This window comes from Schistocerca americana, chromosome 5 (assembly GCF_021461395.2).
Source record: "Schistocerca americana isolate TAMUIC-IGC-003095 chromosome 5, iqSchAmer2.1, whole genome shotgun sequence".
Taxonomy (NCBI): domain Eukaryota; kingdom Metazoa; phylum Arthropoda; class Insecta; order Orthoptera; family Acrididae; genus Schistocerca; species Schistocerca americana.
Window position 1 is genome coordinate 440,284,900 of NC_060123.1, and position 22,354 is coordinate 440,307,253.

At 44.0% G+C, this 22,354-nt stretch overlaps 1 long non-coding RNA gene across 1 annotated transcript in view; it reads left to right on the forward strand.

Annotated features, from left to right (window-relative positions):
• Positions 1–10,550, forward strand: part of LOC124615471 — a 139,165-nt gene extending 128,615 nt beyond the window's left edge. Inside the window, exon 3 of the long non-coding RNA XR_006979792.1 lies at positions 10,471–10,550. This is a non-coding gene — a long non-coding RNA (uncharacterized LOC124615471). The remainder of the gene's footprint in view (positions 1–10,470) is intronic.
• The last annotated feature ends 11,804 nt before the right edge of the window (positions 10,551–22,354 follow it).

Sequence of the window (22,354 nt, forward strand, 5' to 3'; positions counted from 1 at the left end):
TCGACTTACCACGTCCAGTCTCAAAGGTACAGCGTGTACAGCGTGTATTTAAAGCAAACCTGCATCCTCATAGCGGAGCTGCTGGCACGATTCTAAGGTAACTGGTGCGAAATCTAAATAAGCATCATTTTTCAGATGAAGAAACACGCCTATCAACTGTTGTTTACGTTGCTCAACCCCTTCTTTGTGTATATTAAATGTATTCGCAATGCGAATAATAATAACCATCAACTGTAGCATGAAACGACGACAAATGAAGATTTGTGCCGGATCGGAATTCGAACATGGATTTCCCGCGTCCCGCGAGCGGTCGCCTTACCATTCGGCTATCCGTGCACGACTCACGGCCAGACCCAACTTCCATATGTTGTCAACCATGTGTTTACGACCTGGACTCCTACATCCATTATGTATATTCCTGTACAGGTCAGATGTTGTACTTGAAAGTCGCATGCCCGGTATCGGCAAAGAAATACGAGGGTAATCACAAATGTAAGGTCTCCTATATTTTTATAAGTGCAGAACTGTGTTTGGGTGGCAGTTGGTCACACTGTTATGAAGAGTGCTCAACGTGCTGTGTGTAAACAAGCGCACGCCGCGCTGAGGCGCTCAGTCTTGGCTTCGCAGCCGTTGAGAATGGAGCTCCCGTTGGATGTTACCGCCAAGTGCGAATTGCGCGCGGTTACTCGGTTTTTGAATGCAAAGGGCACTGCGCCGATGACGGAAGTTTATGGTGAGTCGTGCATGGATGTCAAAAATATTCGTAAGTGGTGTAGAGAGTAAGCAGCATGTCGGACCGAAATTCACGACGAAAAAAGGAGCGGGAGACCGTCAATTTCTGAGGAGACAGTGTTGAAGGTTGAGCAAAGCATGCGTGAAGATCGGCGGATCACCCTGGATGTCCTCTGCACGTTGGTTCCTGAGGTTTCCCGAAGCACCGCCCACAGAATTTTAACGGAAACGTTGAACTACCGGAAGCTGCACGCAAGATGGGTACCACGCATTCTGACTGAGGACCACGTGCGGCAACGAGTTGATGCTTCCCGCGCATTTCTTCACCGCCTTGCAGCCGAACAGGACAACTTTCTGGACTCAATTGTCACGGGTGACGATACCTGGGCATACCACTTTACACCTGAGACCAAGAAACAATCACGCCAGTTCATAACTTTCTGAATAGCATGGCGGTGAGCTGGTATGACATAGGCATGCAACAACTGTCACAGCGTCTACAAAAATGCATCGACACAAATGATGATTACGTCGAAAAATAGCCAAATGTTCAAGCTGTAAACTGCTGTAAACCATTGTAGAAATAAGCAGGTCTATGTACTTATAAAAAAATAGGAGACCTTACTTTTGGGATTACCCTCGTACGTTATTGCAGTGCCTCTGTTATTCTGATTACGATGCGGAGTTCCTTTGGACAAACATGCATGACAAAGAGAAACAAACAAACTTTGGTGTGGTTAATTGTCGTGTCATATTTATTGTGTTTAAAATGCGGGAGTATAGGGTGGGATATAGAGAGAGGATTGAGTTTATGATGAAGTGGAATGTTAATGAGCTCCTATCAACTGTGATTATAAAAACTAACTGAGAAGACTAGACTCTTGGAGGGAAACAACTCAGCTATTAAGAAGTAATATGCACGATGTGAAAAAGAAAATGGTGTTTTCAATGATACAGCCGGCCGGAGTGGCCGAGCGGGTCTAGGCGCTACAGTCTGGAACCGCGCGACCGCTATCGTCACAGGTTCGAATCCTGCCTTGGGCATGGATGTGTGTGATGTCCTTAGGTTAGTTAGATTTAAGTAGTTCTAGGGGACTGATGACCTTAGAGGTAAAGTCCCATAGTGCTCAGAGTCATTTGAACCATTTGATATCCTAACGACAAACACACACACCCATGCCCGTGGGAGGACTCGAACCTCCGCCGGGTCTAGCCGCACAGTCCATGACTGCAGCGCCTTAGGCTGCCCCGTTTTCCAGAGCATGTTCTACTACAGCTGACTTTTCAGGATAGCGCAGACGGTAACACCTTTCATGTTCTATGCGGCGCTGTTCAATATTGCGAACAGTCAGGCCGAAATAGAACTGCCCGCACGCACACGATATCTTGTAAATTCCTGGCGTTCTGAGGCCTACATCCTTTTTCGCAGATTTCATTAGTTGCCGGATCTTTGCCGGAGGCCTGAAGATTGTGACACTTTGGACTATTCTCTTCAGTCGTCGTTGGTCCTGTTCTTGCAGTATCTTTTTCCGGCCGCAGAGATATATGAGATTTGATGTTTCTCTGGATTCCTGATATTCACACTACACTCGCGAAATGGTCGTACGGGAAATCCCCACTTCATCGCTAACTCGGAGATGCCGTGTCCCATCGCTCGTGCGCCGACTATAACACCGCGTCCAGACTCATTTAAATCTTGATAACCTGCCACTGTACCAGCTGTAACCAATCTAAAAACTGCGCGAGACACTTGACGTCTTATATAGGCGTTGCCGACAGCAGCACCGTATTCTTCGTACTTATATATCTCTGTATCTGAATAAGCATGCCTACACCGGTTTCTTTGGAGCTTCGGTGTATTTAATAGAATTCTGCACAATTCTCATTATCACGTATGTGAAATTTAGTTTATAACATTGATCTTAAGGCTCAACATTTAGACAATGGCTTAAAAACAGTCAAAATGTAAAGAGATGTGCTTCCCACTCCTCGTTAATTGCAACACAGTCACGTTGAGAGGCAAATGACCTAAAGTAGGGAAATTCTGCCCCATAGCGGTACTTTCAAGTATTCATTGCCACCATGGTCCTCCAAGAGCAATATAACGGTCGTAGCTCCGCGCTCACAAGCTCGTTTCATTTAATAGTTCTTTAGAAACAACTCCGTTAATAGCCCATTGTCCGCACGCACAGAGCGGTCTCTGAACATGGCTGCCTATTAAATAAACTGTTGCGAGGGCGCGAACTGTTAATGTGCTTACGCCGTGACAGTTAGAAACTGCTATTGCCTTTGTTACCTTGATGAGAGTATTGTGTAACACTGAGAGACGTGTTTTTTTTAATGAAACTTCAGCAGTCTTCACATTGGACTTGTTTCCGAACGTCACGCACGCGAGACGTGTTGTTTACCGTCGTTTGCCGTACTCTTTGAAACGACCTGCCAAACCTTACGGAACGTGCTCTTCATCGCAATTTGTTAGCGCAACGCTCTCTAGCGGCTGTTCTCGGCTGCATCTGGCGCTCAAACCATAGTTTCTTTACGAAAACGGACGCGCGTAAAATATCTGCATTAACTCTGTTAGCGATCTTTAAAGGAAAGTGGAGAAAATTGCGAAGAAGATTCTGGACTCGTCGATGACTTAAATAGTCAATTACTGGTATAGGAACACTACATACTACTGTACATCGATCTGCCATACATACTGGTAGAAGTTATTCGTTAATTCATTTGAATCTCCATCTCATATTCAATTTTAAATTGGATATAGTTAAGGTGTAATGTCTAATGTCAGTTTGTGCATGCGTAATATCCATATTCTCAATGATGTATTGACTACCATCACTCTGAAATAAGATGCTTCTTTACATAGGTTACAAGATTGGGCTTCGTTTCGTAATTTCATTCGAGTGGAAGTGGGGCTTTCTTCGAAGTTGCTCAGCATCACTAAAAATTATATTTACTGCAAGACACAAAAGTGAGGCAGCCCATAAAACCAAAAGACATATATATACATATATATATATATATATATATATATATATATATATATATATATATATATATGTATATATATCACAGTGTTTCATAATAGCAAAAACTTTGTGTAACTTATGTTTACTTTCAGGTATAGGTCGGCAGTCACGTTAAGATTTCTGGCATGTGGAAAAACACTCCATCCGAAGGCATATGGAACGAGAAAAATTGCAGAAAATACAGTATTTATAACAAATAACATCGACTATTTCAGATAATAATTCTATTAAATTAACAATAACGACTCATAATCTTTCAGAAAAAAAATTGAAGTGGATGACGGGAACGTGCTGCCTTTCTCTTTATAGTTTACAAAACTATGAACTACGCTATGGCTTCGACAAGGTACTAGAGCCTCAGTTATATGGTATACGCTGTGTAAAGGCTGTATCTACAAATGTCATTATTTGATATTTAGCTACGGCAAATTGTAACGAAAGCGACGCGCTGTTGATAGATCATCCTTGTTCCGCAGCACTGGAACGATATACTTTAAAAGCACTCAAGTTATGACACTAAAGACACCAAGTACAGGACGCCGTTAGCTAACGATATCTCGCTTCTTGTCATTTGATTATAACAAACAGTACATGAAAACACACGTTTTCAGCAGATCCTCAATGTGCTGGTGCTTTGAATCAGCTTATATTCATACTACGTAAACTGTAATAAAAGAAACGACCAAATACGGAGTTTAATTCCGTACAATATGGCGTCTACAAACTTCTGCTTGTGACATAAAACCGATGCCGCTTCTCATTGGCCATGTATCTCCCCACAAGGCAAAAATTTGACATGCCAGATTCTTCATTGCACGCATTGTAGTCGAACGTGGAATTCCACGCTGTCACGTCACCACCTCCTCATCCGTGTACGTTTTCACGTCCCATGGGAGGACGGGTTTACTCTTAGGAGGGGAGTGTTGTAGAAGGTGCCTCTTCGAGTCCAATAAATGGCATCGTAGTGTAGTGAAACGAATATTCTGGTTCGTTACCACACAGGCAGATGTGTGCTAATGAGGCAAAATTGGGTGTTCACAGCTGAATTCCCTAGATGAATTTGTAATCAAAATGTAAATAAGCGAATTGGCATGCGCAACCAGATTAGTACTTAATTATATATGTATTGCCCATAGTATAAAACAATCGATGGCATGCAAGAGGCACATAAAAGAGAAATAGCATGAGGAACACGGTTACTTGTCAGGACTATTTTGTACAATGGCTGCCTTGCGAGGCAGGAAATGTGAGCGAGGGGTTTACTTGCAAACTCTGCCAAGAAGACAATGATGAAGTCGGTCATAGCCCTCGATCAGAAAATCACCTTATCAGGAAACGTGACAGCAATAAAATTTCTATGTTGGGGGAGGGCGGGGAGAGGGGGAGGGTATGAGCGTGGCTGCAAAGGAGACCTGTTAGGTTGGCAACATGGGATGAGTCCAGTGCAGAACCCTCTCTGAAGCTTACTGACGAAAGACGGCTAACTGCTTTCATGTTCGAATAAGGGGTGACTGGTGTTTAGACAGCAGACGTGTTGTAATGACTGTCTCTGTGATAAATCAGCCGTGGAGTGTCATTCAAGGCAATGAAGACTTCAAATACGAGGGTGAGTCAAATAAGAAACTTAAATTTTTAATAACAATTCGAAAATACCCGCCATTATCCTGTAAGTGCTCCCTGCCGCCGTTGGATAAGCAGCTGCCAGCAGAAAGTCGTATACTCCTAGCTCACTCATTCGTTACATAGTTTAATTCTTAATTTCTTTGCGTGTTTTTGGTACTTGCATTGTTTAAATTCATAAATTTCGGGCGTATTATAGTATTTGAGAGTTGTAGCATCGCGTTTTAGTACCTGAATAGTGTAAAATCGCGTAGTCTCCTTCCGCCGCCAAGCAGTGTGTCAGCAGTGCGCAAGTAGCAGCATTACTGCATTAACTAGGCAATCTTGTATTTTAATAACCGTTTAAATTTTGTGTCGATTTGTTTGTGCTCTCTGTAGATTACTTCAGACGTTCTTTGCACAACAGTTTTTAGCATGGATAGGGACTGCAACTTCTGTGTTCGGATGCAGGCTGAGTTGGCATCCCTTCGCTCCCAGCTTCAGGCAGTGTTGACTTTGGTCACACAGCTTGAGGCTGTTGCCAATGGGCATCACTGTGGGGGTCCGGATGGGGTTTGTAGGGGACGGCCAGCTCGTCCCACGCATCCCCCGATCGGACTACAACTGTGGCTGCCCGGGATACTGCCCACATTGAGGCTGATCCCTCATCTGTGGTAGAGTGGGAGGTCATCTCGCGGTGTGGCAGGGGGCGAAAGACATTCCGGATGGCTGAATGGAAGGCCTCTCCAGTTTGTCTGACGAACCGGTTTCAGGCTCTGTCTCCGGCTGATACTGATGTTCGGCCGGAGATGGCTGCTTGTCCTGTTCCGGAGGTTGCCCCTCAGTCTGCAAGATCTGGGCAGTCGCAGAGGGTGGGCTTACTGGTAGTTGGGAGCTCCAACGTCAGGCGCGTAATGGGACCCCTTAGGGATATGGCAGCAAGAGAGGGGAAGAAAACCAATGTGCACTCCGTGTGCATACCGGGGGATGTCATTCCAGACGTGGAAATGGTCCTTCCGGATGCCATGAAGGGTACAGGGTGCACCCATCTGCAGGTGCTCGCTCATGTGAGCACCAATGATGTGTGTCGCTATGGATCGGAGGAAATCCTCTCTGGCTTCCGGCGGCTATCTGATTTGGTGAAGATTGCCAGTCTCGCTAGCGGGATGAAAGCAGAGCTCACCATCTGCAGCATCGATGACAGGACTGACTGCGGACCTTTGGTACAGAGCCGAGTGGAGGGTCTGAATCAGAGGCTGAGATGGTTCTGCGACCGTGTGGGCTGCAGATTCCTCGACTTGCGCCATAGGATGGTGGGGTTTCGGGTTCCGCTGGATAGGTCAGGAGTCCACTACACGCAGCAAGCGGCTACACGCGTAGCAGGGGTTGTGTGGCGTGGACTGGGCGGTTTTTTAGGTTAGATGGCCTCGGGCAAGTACAGAAAGGGCAACACCCTCAAAGGGTGCGGGGCCAAGTCAGGACATGCGGGGACCAAGCAGCAATCGGTATTGTAATTGTAAACTGTCGAAGCTGCATTGGTAAAGTACCGGAACTTCAAGCGCTGATAGATAGCACCGAAGCTGAAATCGTTATAGGTACAGAAATCTGGCTGAAGCCAGAGATAAATTCAGCCGAAATTTTTACAAAGGCACAGACGGTGTTTAGAAAGGATAGATTGCATGCAACCGGTGGTGGCGTGTTTGTCGCTGTTAGTAGTAGTTTATCCTGTAGTGTAGTAGAAGTGGATAGTTCCTGTGAAATATTATGGGTGGAGGTTACACTCAACAACCGAGCTAGGTTAATAATTGGCTCCTTTTACCGACCTCCCGACTCAGCAGCATTAGTGGCAGAACAACTGAGAGAAAATTTGGAATACATTGCACATAAATTTTCTCAGCATATTATAGTCTTAGGTGGAGATTTCAATTTACCAGACATAGACTGGGACACTCAGATGTTTAGGACGGGTGGTAGGGACAGACCATCGAGTGACATTATACTGAGTGCACTATCCGAAAATTACCTCGAGCAATTAAACAGAGAACCGACTCGTGGAGTCGGCCGGAGTGGCCGTGCGGTTAAAGGCGCTTCAGTCTGGAACCGCGTGACCGCTACGGTCGCAGGTTCGAATCCTGCCTCGGGCATGGATGTGTGTGATGTCCTTAGGTTAGTTAGGTTTAATTAGTTCTAAGTTCTAGGGGACTGATGACCTCAGAAGTTAAGTCGCATAGTGCTCAGAGCCATTTGAACCATTTTTTGAGTTCCTGGTTTCCTGCGTTCCAAAGACCCTTTGCGTGTATGATGAGGACTGAAGATAGAACAGTGAATGTGCAATGGTTTGCAGAGATTGTACGGAGTAGAAAAAGGCCATAAACCACTTCGAGACAAATAATCAATTTTTCTTACATTTTTCACTTAACGGTTACTTAATTTCGTTAGAATTCCATGATCTAAAATTTATTTAACATTATGTGAAATAAATGTAATTTATAGTGTGTAAATAAAAGTCCTGGTAACAGATTTAATTAGTTTTCAGTTTATACCTATTTTATAAGAGCCTATAACTATGATGTAAGAGAATTTGTGTAATTTTCGTAGTAAAAAGTATCTTTTTTGTGTGGTATTATAAGAAAATCTTTAAATGCTTTCTCTTTTCCAAAAACACTAAATTATTTTACTTTTTGTGTACTTTCTGAAAATATAATTAGATTCAATCCAGTTTTTAAAATTTCAAATTTTATTTATTTTTTTGGAAATCAGTACGTTTTACTAAATAAGAATGTAACATCTTTTGAAAATTGCTACTAAAATTCGATAAGACAAGTTTTCCAACCAAAAATTGTTTCAGCACGATTAAATGTACATGAAAAATACGTAAATGTGGTAAATATAAGAAGAAATACATTGGGGTCCACAGGACCCCAAGATTATATTTGTGTATGTTCCAATAAGTGTTGTATTTAAAGGCTAGTTACGAACTCGAGACATGACGTCAAGACAAGTGATCTCGCTGAGGGGGACATCGGACCACAGAGTAGCAACCAGCTCCTCTCGCCTGCTCTATGTAGCTTCAGAGGCACGAGCGGAGCTTTTGTTAATAAAAACATCAAGCATAAATATTCGTTTATTTAAAACAACCGGTTTCGACAGAATTTTCTTAATGTTAATGCTCCGCTCAGTGGCAGCTGGCGGCTGTAAGAGTACTGCATTGGCAAACAGGTTTAATCTTTTATGCTCGAAGTTTATTGTGAAAATGCGTAGGAAATAAATAAAATAATTACTAGTACAATTTGCATAATGCAATCCCTTTGCCACCTTCTTCTATGTTTCTTGTTTTAACTTGTAGCTCATGTTGTTCGGTTGATTCGTGTTATAAGGAATTGGGTTATCGTGAACTGAATGTATCACAGATTCAGTTATTAACCGGTTTTTACACTACTGGCCATTAAAATTGTTACACCACGAAGATGACGTGCTACAGACACGAAATTTAACCGGCAGGAAGAAGATGCTGTGATATGCAAATGATTAGCTTTTCAGAGCATTCACATAAGGTTGGCGCCGGTGGCGACACCTACAACGTGCTGACATGAGGAAATTTTCCAACCGATTTTTCATACACAAACAGCAGTTGACCGGCGTTGCCTGGTGAAACGTTGTTGTCATGCCTCGTGTAAGGAGGCGAAATACTTACCATCACGTTTCCGACTTTGATAAAGGTCGGATTGTAGCCTATCGCGATTGCGGTTTATCGTATCGCGACATTGCTGCTCGCGTTAATCGAAATCCAATGAATGTTAGCAGAATATGGAATCGGTGGGTTCAGGAGGCTAATACGGAGCGCCGTGCTGGATCCCAACGTCCTCGTATCACTACCAGTCGAGATGACAGGCACCTTATCCGCATGGCTGTAACGGATCGTGCAGCCATGTCTCGATCCCTGAGTCAACAGATGGGGACGTTTGCATGACAACAACCATCTGCACGAACAGTTCCACGACGTTGCAGCAGCATGGACTATCAGCTGGAGACTGTGGCTGCGGTTACCCTTGACGGTGCATCACAGACTACTCCGCAGCTCGTGGTCGTGCAGTAGCGTTCTCGCTTCCCGCGCCAGGGTTCCCGGGTTCGATTCCTGGCGGGATCAGGGATTTTCTCTGCCTCGTGATGACTGGGTGTTGTGTGATGTCCTTAGGTTTGTTAGGTTTAAGTAGTTCTAGGGGACTGATGACCATAGATGTTAAGTCCCATAGTGCTCAGAGCCATTTGCATCACAGACAGGAGCGCCTGCGATGGTGTACTCAACGACGAACCTGGGTGCACGAATGGCAAAACGTCATTTTTACGGACGAATCCAGGTTCTGTTTACAGCATCATGATGGTCGCATCCTTGTTTGGCGACATCGCGGTGAACGCACATTGGAAGCGTGTATTCGTCATCGCCATACTGGCGTATCACCCGGCGTGATGGTATGGGGTGCCACTGGTTACACGTCTCGGTCACCTCTTGTTCGTATTGACAGCACTTTGAACGGTGGGCGTTACATTTCAGGTATGTTACGACCCGTGTGGCTCTACCCTTCATTCGATCGCTGCGAAACCCTACATTTCAGCAGGCTAATGCACGACCGCATGTTGCAGGTCCTGTACGGGCCTATCTGGATATAGAAAATGTTCGACTGCTGCCCTGGCCAGCACATTCTCCATATCTCTCACCAAATGAAAACGTCTGGTCAATGGTGTCCGAGCAACTGGCTCGTCACAATACGCCAGTCACTACTCTTGATGAACTGTTGTATCGTGTTGACGCTGCATTGGCAGCTGTACCTGTACACGCCACCCAAGCTCTGTTTGACTCAATGCCCAGGCGTATCAAGGCCGTTATTACGGCCAGAGGTGGTTGTTCTCGGTACTGATTTCTCAAGATCTATGCACCCAATTTGCGTGAAAATGTAATCACATGTCAGTTCTAGTATAATATATTCGTTTAATGAATACCCGTTTATCATCTGCATTTCTTCTTGGAGTAGCAATTTTAATGGCCAGTAGTGTATATTAAACAACGAAAGTGAAAGGTGGCCGCAGACGCACCCACTGCTGCCCACAGGTCAGTAGTGGCAGATCGCAGCCCGATGGAAAAGCCAACTCGCCGACAACAGGTGCCACGGTGCCAGAAGAAAGCTATCCCGCTCCGACAGAGTGACAAGGGCCTGCCCCACTGGACTGCATGGGCTGCGCCGCTACTGTGACACCATATGGTGAATCACTGAACTGCTTTTTTTGCAAAAGCGCGACGCCTCTGCTCTTGCTTCTCATATGTCTCTGCTGCGAGCATTATTCGGCGAGCCTTTTCTTGCTTACTGACCACACATCATCCCCGCCGCCCCTTTCTCCTTATGTACTGGCAGGTTCGCCTCTCGTGACATCTAGCGGTCGATTCCACATGACATCGTTGGCGTCACGGTTGTGTGCGAATTGTCCGTAATCCTATCAATATCAAAGACTGTTCCGTACTACCAACTAAGGGGGACGCGGTATTTTATAGCCATCATAATTTTAGCGTTCCATACCTCATTCGGTAAAAACGGAACCGTTATAGGATCACTTTGTTGTCCGCAAGTCTTTCTGTCTGTCTGTCCGACTGCTACAAACGCTTTTTCTCAGGATCTGGAAGACGTATCCGTTTTAAATGTATGTCACATAATGAGGTCCATCCGTTAGAGGAGTAATAAATGTAAGCTTCTAAGACAATGCCGTCAAAAGATATGGTCATTTATGTCACATATTTTAATACTCGCAACCTCACTCTGTTTCACGCTACAACCAAAGGAAGAAGACTCCGAAAACTGTTAATTGGTAATTATATGACATGAAAAAAATATTTCCTGACCCGACAGGTTAGCCGAGAGCGCTAATGCGCTGCTTCCTGGACTCGGGTAGGCGCACCGGCCCCGGATCGAATCCGCCCGGTGGATTACCGACGTCGGTCGGTGTGCCGGCCAGTCTGGATGTGGTTTTTAGGCTGTTTTCCACATCCCGCTAGGTGAATACCGGGCTGCTCCCCACGTTCCGCCTCAGTTACACGACTCGCAGACATCTGAACACGTTCGCACTATTCCATGAATTACACTAGACGCAGACAGCTGGGGTACACTAATTCCGTTCCGGGGGTGGGGGGTACGGGGTGGCGGCAGGAAGGGCATCCGGCCACACCTTTCCACTAACCTTGCCAAATCCGTTCCTAACAATGCCGACCCTGCGTCAGCGCGGGTCATTGCACCAGTGAAAGAAAGAAAGATAGAAAAAATTTCCTCTGTCATTTATTATCCGGCGTCAAACTTTAAATTAAAACAATCAGTAGTTCTGCTTTCAGGCTGACTGGGTCGCAATGGTAAAAGTCAAACATCAGGCAAGGAATGACTTGATAGCATATGTGAAGCGTTTCGGAATTTATCCATCGTTAGATATCAAGGAGAAAATGTTCAAATATGTGTGAATACTTAAGGAGCCAAACTGTTGACGTCATCGGCCCCTAGACTTACACACTACTTAAACTAACTTATGCTAAGAACAATACACACACCCATGCCCAACGGAGGACTCGAATCTCCGGCAGGAGGGGCTGCGCAATCCGTCACATTGCACCTCAAACCACGCGACCACTTCGCGCGAATACCAAGGAGCGATTGCTGCACTTAGATATGGCGTTTCGACTTGTATGTAAAAGAAACATTCGCAGACTAGTCTGTTCTTACACATACAACTTGAAACTCCGTCGTGGTGGCCGAGCGGTTCTAGGCGCTTCAGTCCGGAACCGCGCGACTGCTATGCTACGGTCGCAGGTTCGAATCCTGCCTCGGACATGGATGTGTGTGATGTCCTTAGGTTAGTTAGGTTTAAGTAGTTCTAAGTTCTAGGGGACTGATGACCTCAGATGTTATCTCCCATAGTGCTCAGAGCCATTTGAACGTTTAAAAAAAAAATCCATATCTCCTTACAGCACTCCATCTGGTGATGAATAAATTCCTAAAAGCGTCATATGAGCAATAAAGTCCTTCCTGGCCGGATGTTTGAGTTTTACCATTGCGTTCCAGTCAACCTCAACGCAGAGCGACAAATTATTATAATAATGGTCGTCTGCCTCTGTCGTGACTTTATGTCACATTTATATTATTGAAATGAAAATTTTATCGAAAATCTTGCAACGCATAATGGTCGAGATTCTCGATGAATGAAATGTCTACATACATAATTAAGTTTGTGCAGAACTCTCGCACCTAGCCTTTTTTTTAAAAAAAATACAAATTTCGTTAACTGTTTCTTACCGTTATTAAGAAGATACTGAGTTGGAAGTGGATCCAGGGCCTGAAATATCTTTTAGTTTGGTTTTAGCAGCACCCAACGTATTTTCAATAACAGATACTACCCAACTTCATAATCCCTACAAAAAGAAAAAAAACTATTAAAAACTGAAATTTCGTTAGTTGTTGACATTAATTGTTAACAACGCTCTTTTTTAAACAGAATCTTACGCCTAAGTAGACAGCAGAACCTGAATATACTGAGTATGCTGTTTGTTGTGAAAAGTCGCATCTACTACCACACATTAATTCGTCTTCAATTTTTGGATCAAGTTCAACAGAAGAAATTAAAACAGTTGAAGAATCTGGTAGAAGCATTAATTGAAAACAAATATTTTCTTCAAAATTTCAAAATATTGAGAGGTGTGTGTGTCAATTTTTGTAGGAACTTTTTTATGTTTTTGATGTCTAAAATTGCGCTGGTGATGTTTGAACTGCTAAGACACGCCGCGCACAACCTCGAAAGAGATGCTGCACCGCACAGAGATGAATCAGAGATGATCTTTGTTCTGGGAAGATGCGCGCCAGATTTATCTGTTGAACGAGAAGAGAGGAGAGACGCTAGATGTTAAGAGTTGAGTTTTGGTTTCGTAGCAGGAAGGGACAAACGGAGATTTTTGGAATTATGTTGTGTATGAGCAGAAGACTCACTCCGGAGAGAAAAGGAATAGATTTATACTTTGCTACGATAATATTTGTGAAGAATGGATTATAGGTAGTCAGCCGGGGATTGCCGGCACGGTGGCTCAGCGTGTTCGGTCAGAAGGTTAGCTGCCTTCTGTAATAAAAAAAAACTGAGTTAATCGATCAACAACGAACTTAAACGGATGTCTTACGACGTCAGCCCCGAGCAGATGCAACGAACAAAAGCGAACAAAATGAGATTAAAAAAAAAAAGGAAAAAAAAGAGCGGTCTAAGGCGTTGCAGTCATGGACTGTGCGGCTGGTCCCGGCGGAGGTTAGAGTCTTCCCTCGGGAATGGGTGTGTGTATTTGTCCTTAGGATAATTTATGTTAAGTAGTGCGTAAGCTTAGGGACTGATGAAGATTTCACACACATTTGAACACATTTTTGATTACAGGTAGTCATTAAGTTAGTTTCATTTGCGGCAGCGGTTTGATAAATGCAGCATTCTTGGTTCGTCAGATATCAGGAATCTTTTGGTTTTCATTTTTTGTAAGGATTTGTCGATCATTGAGAGATAAATAGATTTAAGAATTAAATTCTGGGTTTTTTTAAGGAGCGCTTGACACAGTCACGTCGATTAACTATTTGGGCGTAACATTGCAGAGCGATATGAAGTGGGACAAGCATGCAATGGCAATTGTGGGGAAGGCGGTTAGTCGTCTTCGGTTCATTGGTAGAATTCTGGGAAGATGTAGTTCATCTATAAAGGAGACCGCTTATAAAATACTAATACGACCTATTCTTGAGTACTGCTCGAGCGTTTGGTATCCATATCAGGTCGGATTGAGGGAGAACATAGAAGCAATTCAGAGCCGGGTTGCTAGATTTGTTACTGGTAGGTAAGATCATCACGCGAGTGTTACGGAAATGCTTCAGGAGCTCGGGTGGGAGTCTCTGGAGGAAAGGAGGCGTTCTTTTCGTGAATCGCTACTGAGGAAATTTAGAAAACCAGCATTTGAGGCTGACTGCAGTACAATTTTACTGCCGCCAACTTGTATTTCGCAGAAAGACCACAAAAATGAGATAAGAGAGAGTAGGGCTCGTACAGAGGCATATAGGCAGTCATTTTTCCCTCGTTCTGTTTGGGAGTGGAACAGGGAGAGAAGATGCTAGTTGTGGTACGAGGTACCCTCCGCCACGCACCATATGGTGGATTGCGGAGTAAGTATAGAGATGTAGATGTAGATTACATATGTTAAGTTCAACACTTCTGATTCTTGGATTATTGTTACGTGATTTCATAGAAAGCTTAAGTATTTTTCAAGTTTTTAAATGTTATTTAGTCTATGGAAATGGAATTGGAATTGAGTTCTTTAGTCCACATCCAGAGAGTCAATTAATTTTCACTTATTTAAAAATTATTACGAAAAACTTATGAACCAAGAATGATAGCAATGTTTTTAGATAACGCATTACGCCTCTGCGTGTCTCTCTACCTGGATTTTTCAGCTATGGTGTCGAGACGCGCTGTGGCTGCGAGAGCAGCTGACACCCACCCAAGAAAAATTCTGCAGAGAACAGATTATTTAATCAAAGTTCGTAGTCAGATTTTGTGATTAAAATAAGTTCCAGATAGGGCGTGACTTCCTTAATATTGTGGCAGTTGGGTTCATTTGTGCAGTCTCGCAGTTGAATTTTGCCACCAACAGTTACCTACAGTCGCACAGTAAAACTAATCGAAAGAGATAACTTTCAATATAAAGTACTTGACTAGATTACAATATTCACAAAATGTGGGAGTACAGTTCCGCCCCGCTGGTATGCTGTAGGTTGAGCGGGCAGCTACAGTAGGCGAGCGCGAAAGACGCGGCGTCTGGCTGCGGCCCGCGTGTCTGCGAGTTGAATGGGGCTGCGGCCGGTGGGCGTCGCAACGCTAGGCGACGCCAGCCGTGTGGCTGCCAAAGGACGCGCGGCGCACCTCGCCTGCTGCTGGCAGACAGGCGATCGATAGCTGCGCCCACTGTGACCGCCCCACCCAGCGGCTCTGGCCAGCCCGTCCCACGTCTGCGTCTGGACTCCGTGGCCCCAACAACTCAGCGTGGAGCCACTGCACCAGAGTGCCTTCGGGCCGCCGGGCATGCTACGTGCGCAAAGGGGTCCTTACTACGCGCAATAGCTATTGCTCAATACCGACAACTGCGCAGTAATATCTCTGAGAACGATATTATCGGTTTAGACAATATGGGAATTGCAGAGCTTTAAAAATACTGAAGATTGTCAGTATATTGTGCAATATATTGTACTGTATGAAAAGCCCGTCGCACGCTCAGTATTCATTGCGCAATAATATTGCATCTACACTACTGGCCATTAAAATTGTTACACTAAGAAGAAATGCAGATGATAAATGGGAACTCATTGGACACATATATTATACTAGAACTGACATGTGATTACATTTTCACGCAATTTGGGTGTATAGATCCTGAGAAATTAATACCCAGAACAACCACCTCTAGCCGTAATAACGGCCTTGATACGCCTGGGCATCGAGTCAAACAGAGCTTGGATGGCGTGTACAGGTACAGCTGCCCATGCAGCTTCAACCCGATACCACAGTTCAATAAGAGTAGTGACTGGCGTATTGTGACGAGCCAATTGCTCGGCCACCATTAACCAGACGTTTTCAATTGATGAGAGATCTGGAGAATGTGCTGGCCAGGGCAGCAGTCGAACATTTTCTGTACCCAGAAAGTGCCGGTACAGGACCTGTAACATGCGGTCGTGCATTATCATGCTGAAATGTCGAGTTTCGCAGGGATCGAATGAAGGGTAGAGCCACGGGTCGTAACACATCTGAATTGTAACGTCCACTGTTCAAAGTGCCGTCAATGCGAACAAGAGGTGACCGAGACGTGTAACCAATGGCACCCCATACCATCACGCCGGGTGATACGCCAGTATGACGATGACGAATACACGCTTCCAATGTGCGTTCACAGCGATGTCGCCAAACACGGCTGCGACCATCGTCATGCTGTAAACAGAACCTGGATTCATCCGAAAAAATGACGTGTTGCCATTCGTGCACCCAGGTTCGTCGTTGAGTACACCATCGCAGGCGCTCCTGTCTGTGATGCAGCTTCAAGGGTAACCGCCGCTACTGTTTCCGAGCTGATAGTCCATGCTACTGCAAACGTCGTCGAACTATTCGTGCAGATGGTTGTTGTCTTGCAAACGTCCCCATCTGTTGACTCAGGGATCGAGATGTGGCTGCACGATCCGTTGCACCCATGCGGATAAGATGCCTGTCATCTCGGCTGCTAGTGATACGAGGCCGCTGGCGTCCAGCACGGCGTTCCGTATTATCCTCCTGAACCAACTGATTCCATATTCTGCTAACAGTCATTGGATCTCGACCAACGATAAACCGCAATCGCTATAGGCTACAATCCGACCTTTATCAAAGTCGAAAACGTGATGGTACGCATTTCTCCGCATCACAACAACGTTCCACCAGGCAGCGCCGGCCAACTGCTGTTTGTGCATGAGAAATCGGTTGGCAACTATCCTCATGTCAGCAGGTTGTAGGTGTCGCCACCGGCGCCAACCTTGTGTGAATGCTCTGAAAAGCAAATCATTTGCATTACACAGCATCTTCTTCCGGTCGGTTAAATTTCGCGTCTGTAGCACGTCATCTTCGTGGTGTAGCAATTTAAAGGCCAGTAGTGTATATACAGGGTAGTTCACTGATTGTGACCGGGCCAAATATCTCACGAAATAAGCATCAAACGAAACTCGTCCAGCTTGAAGGGGAAAACCAGATGGCGCTATGGTTGGTCCACTAGATGGCGCTGCGATAGGGCAAAAGGATATCAACTGCGTTTTTCTAAATAAGAACCCCCATTTTTATTACATATTCGTGTAGTACATAAAGAAATATGCATGTTTTAGTTGGACCACTTCTTCCGCTTTTTCATACATGGCGCTGTAATAGTCACAAACGTATAAGTACGTGGTATCACGTAACATTCCGCCAGTGCGGAAGGTATTTGCTTCGTGAACATTACCCGTGTTAAAATGGACCGTTTACCAATTGCGGAAAAGGTCGATATCGTGTTGATGAATGGCTATTGTGATCAAAATGCCCAACGGGCGTGTGCTATGTATGCTGCTCGGTATCCTGGACGACATCATCCAAGTGTCCGGACCGTTCGCGGGATAGTTACGTTTTTTAAGGAAACAGGAAGTGTTCAGAACCAAGTGAAGCGTCAACCACGACCTACAACAAATGATGATACCCAAGTAGGTGTTTTAGCTGCTGTCGCGGCTAATCCGCACATCAGTAGCAGACAAATTGCGCGAGAATCGCGAATCTTAAAAACGTCGGTGTTGAGAATACTACGTACATCAACATCGACTGCACCCGTACCATATTTCCATGCACCATGAATTGCATGGCGACGACTTTGAACGTCGTGCACTGTTCTGCCACTGGGCACAAGAGATATTACGGGACGATGACAGATTTTTTGCACGCGTTCTATTTAGCGACGAAGCGTCATTCACCAACAGCGGTAACGTAAGCCCGCATCTCGTGGTCGTGCGGTAGCGTTCTCGCTTCCCACGCCCGGGTTCCCGGGTTCGATTCCCGGCGGGGTCAGGGATTTTCTCTGCCTCGTGATGGCTGGGTGTTGTGTGCTGTCCTTAGGTTAGTTAGGTTTAAGTAGTTCTAAGTTCTAGGGGACTTATGACCACAGCAGTTGAGTCCCATAGTGCTCAGAGCCATTTGAACCATTTGAGCTGTTACGTAAACCGGCATAATATACACCATTGGGCAACGGAAAATCCACGAAGGCTGCGACAAGTGGAATATCAGCGACCTTGGCGGGTTAATGTATGGTGCGGCATTATGGAAGGAAGGATAATTGGCCCCCATTTTATTGATGGAAATCTAAATGGTGCAATGTATGCTGATTTCCTACCTAATGTTCTACCTATGTTACTACAAGATGTTTCACTGCATGACAGAATGGCGATGTACTTCCAACATGATGAATGTCCGGCTCATAGCTCGCGTGCGATTGAAGCGGTATTGAATAGCATATTTCATAACAGGTGGATTGGTCGTCGAAGCACCACACCATGGCCCTCACGTTCACCGGATCTGACATCCCCAGATTTCTTTCTGTGGGGAAAATTGAAGGATATTTGCTATCGTGATACACCGACAACGCCTGACAACATGCGTCAGCGCATTGTCAATGCATGTGCGAACATTATGGAAGGCGAGCTACTCGCTGTAGACAGGAATGTCGTTCCAAATATTGTCAAATGCACTGAGGTTGACGGACATCATTTTGAGCATTTATTGCATTAATGTGGTATTTACAGGTAATCACTCTGTAACAGCATGCGTTCTCAGAAGTGATAAGTTCACAAAGGTACATGATCCACATTGGAACAACCGAAATAAAATGTTCAAACGTACCTACTTTCTGTACTTTAATTTAAAAAATCTACGTGATACCAACTGTTAGTCTAAAATTGTGAGCCATATGTTTGTGACTATTACAGCGCCATCTATGACAAAGAGAAAAAAGTGGTCCAATTAAAACATTAATTTTTCTTTATGTACTACACGAATATGTAATAGAATGGGGGTTCCTATTTTTAAAAAAACGCAGTTGGTATCCATTTGGCCTATGGCAACACCATCTAGCGGGCCAACCATAGCGCCTTCTGGTTTCCCCCTTCAAGCTAGTCAAGTTTCGTTATTTGCAGTTTTTTCGTTTGACGCTTATTTCGTGAGATATTTGGCCCGATCACGATCAATGGACCACCCCGTATAGCTTGAAAGGGAGAGGACAAGAACGGCACTATGTTGTTTTTGTTGTCGTCTTTAGTCTAAAGACTGGTTTGATACAACTTTACACGCCACTCTTTCTGTCTGATCTTTTTATCGTCCATGTTTCACTTCCATACATGGCTACACTCCATGCAAATACTTTTAGATAAGCCTTCCTGACACTAAAATCAATACTCAATGTTAAATTGCTCTTCTTCAGAAACTATTTTCTTGCCATTGAGAGTTTACATATTTCGGCTATCGTCAACTATTTTGCTGCCCAAATAGCAAAATTCATTTCCTACTGCTAAATATTCCGTTTTCTAGTTTAATTCCCTCAGCATCACTTGATTTGATTCGACTGCATTTCATTATCCTTGTCTTGCATTTGTTGATTCATCTTCTGTCCTCCTCTCAAGATACAGTTCATTCTGTTCAGCTGCTCTTCGAGGTCTTTTTCTGTCTCTAACAGAGCTACATTGTCATCGACAAACCTCAAGGTGTTTACTTCTTGCTCTGAACTTTAATTCCACTTCAAATTTTTCTTTGGTTCCCTTTACTACTCGCTCAATGTACATATTGAATAACTTCGCAGATAGTCTACAACCACGTCTCACTCCCTTCTCAGCCACTGCTTCCTTTTCGTGTCCCTCGACTCTTGTACCTGCCGTCTGGACTTTGTACAGATTGTAAATAGCCTTTCGCTCTCTGCATTCAGGATTTTTGAGCTAATATTCCACTTAACGCTGACAAAAGCTTTCTCTAAGTATACAAATGTTATAAACGTAGACTTGCGATGAGTGGAAAAGTCGCTTGCAAGGCAATCTGTACGTGGCCAGTTGAATGGAATGGACAGTCTCTTGAAAAGAGGATATAAGATGAACATCAACAAAAGCAAAATGAGGATAATCGAATAAAGTCGAATTAAATCAGATGATGCTGAGGGAATTAGATTGGAAAACGAGACACTTAAAGTAGTTGATTACGGTTGCTATTTGGTAAGTAAAATAACTGATGGTGGTCGAAATAGGAAGGATATAAAATGTAGATTGGCAATGGCAAGAAAAGCGTTTCTGAAGAAAAGAAATTTGTTAACATCGAGTATAGATTTAAATGTCAGGAAGTCCTTTCTGAAAGTATTTGTGTGGAGTGTGGCCATGTATGGAAGTGAAACATGGATGATGAACAGTTTAGACAAGAAGAGAATAGAAGCTTATGAAATGTGGTGCTACAGAGGAATGCTCAAGATTGGATGGGTGGATCACGTAACTAATGAGGAGGTACTGAATAGAATTGGGGAGAGAAGAAATTTGTGGCACAACCTGACTTGAAGAAAGGATCGGTTGGCAGGACACATTCTGAGGCATCAGGGGATCACCAATTTAGCACTAAAGGGAAGCGCGGGGGATAAAAACCGTAGGGGGACGCCAAGAGATGAATACAGTAAGCAGATTCAGAAGGATGTAGATTGCATAAGTTACTCGGAGATAAGAGATTAGCACAGAACATAGTAGCGTGAAGAGCTGCATCAAACCATCTTTGGATTGAAGACCACAACAAGTGTAATTTAACATGGTGGTGTGTAACATGAGCGATGAGCACCTTGTTGGACATTTCTCACCTTATGTCACGAGCAAAGATTCGATGTGTGTTGAAAGTATCTTTGTTTCTTATGTTTAGTTTTATACACGCTCTTGCGAAAGCTAGTCAGTTCTGTCTTGACAGTGACAGAGTAAGACAGAACCTGGTTCGAAACGAACAAATATTATTAGAACAAAACCGCAGTGCGTTTGTTTTTCATCCTTAACTTTTGTAATTTTTCAGACCTCTACTTCTGCCACTGTTACTCAGCGAATTATCTTGTGGTGAGTACAAAATATTAAGACCTTGCGATATGTTGCAATAGTATTTTTATTTCAACAGTTGGTGGTGTCAGACAACATTTGTATAGGCTGAATTCATTTCCTGAAGAAAGTGTTATTATATTGTAACGAATTATTCAGTCACATTTCTGGTTCATAATACGTTGACAAGCTTATTCAAAAGTACTGGAAGAATTCTTCAGGATAATTACAGAGCTCATGAAGCAAGGCACGAAACGCCAGCGTTCGTTCCCTCTTAAGTTAATCTATCAGTCCATTGTATCCAGTTTTCCCCTCTTCTTTTTAGACGAGGATAAACTGAAACCCACGCTAGCATTTGTTCGCGTTACATTCGCTAAGACGAAGCAGAGAGAATGGGGTGGAATAAAACGAAAGTGACTAACGTTAACGTAAAGCGTACCACAAATTAAGAAAATTTGGTTCCTGACGTGTTCCCTTTCTTGGTAAAGCACCACCAGTTGTAACGGTGTAAATCTTTTGTGTAGGGAAAACATTTCTACATGCGGTGATTTCAGTCGAAAAAAGCTTGATTTCAGTTCCCATACTCTCTTTTTACTGCTTTTAAAACAACACGTGAGACATAAATGAAGACAAGGTAACACAGCGTTGAAAGCAAAACAAGCAAAGCGACAATAGAATTTGTATAAAATCACATATAGCACAAAGTTTTACGAAATTAAACAGAAGAGCGTATAAAAAGGAAATGAAGTAATGGCCTTCTAAAAACCGAAAGAAGGTAGTACTGGAAGTGAAAGGAGCAATAAATACATACTAAATGTGACATTCGCAAGCAAAACTGTTTTTAACGAGACAGTAGGCTAATTAAAATGTAAAAAACGTGTTATGTATACAAAACGTTTAGAAAATCACCACCGGTGATGCTTTACCGAGAAGTGAAAGGCGTCTCGTGGAAATCTCTCTTAATTTCCAGTAGCCTCAAAAAAAAAAAAAAAAAAAAACACTTCTTACAGTGACACATTAGTATGGAGCGACAAATAGTACCTAATCAAGTGAGTAAGTTTGCTATTTGCGAGCAGTCTCCAATCTTTGGCGCCGGCGTATTTAAGTGCTTCTCGCTGATGGAGTTTACGGACGTGGCTGCAAGTAGAAGTTTGCCGATTACATCGACACAAGCTGGGCGCAGTTTGATGAGGTATACCTATTACCCTCACACGAATGTCTGTCGACACGTTTCCATATTATAAGCTGTCGAGCTGCACAGTAATTGCTGTCATTTTGCATTAAAGCAAACTTTAGTGCACTAGGGACGAC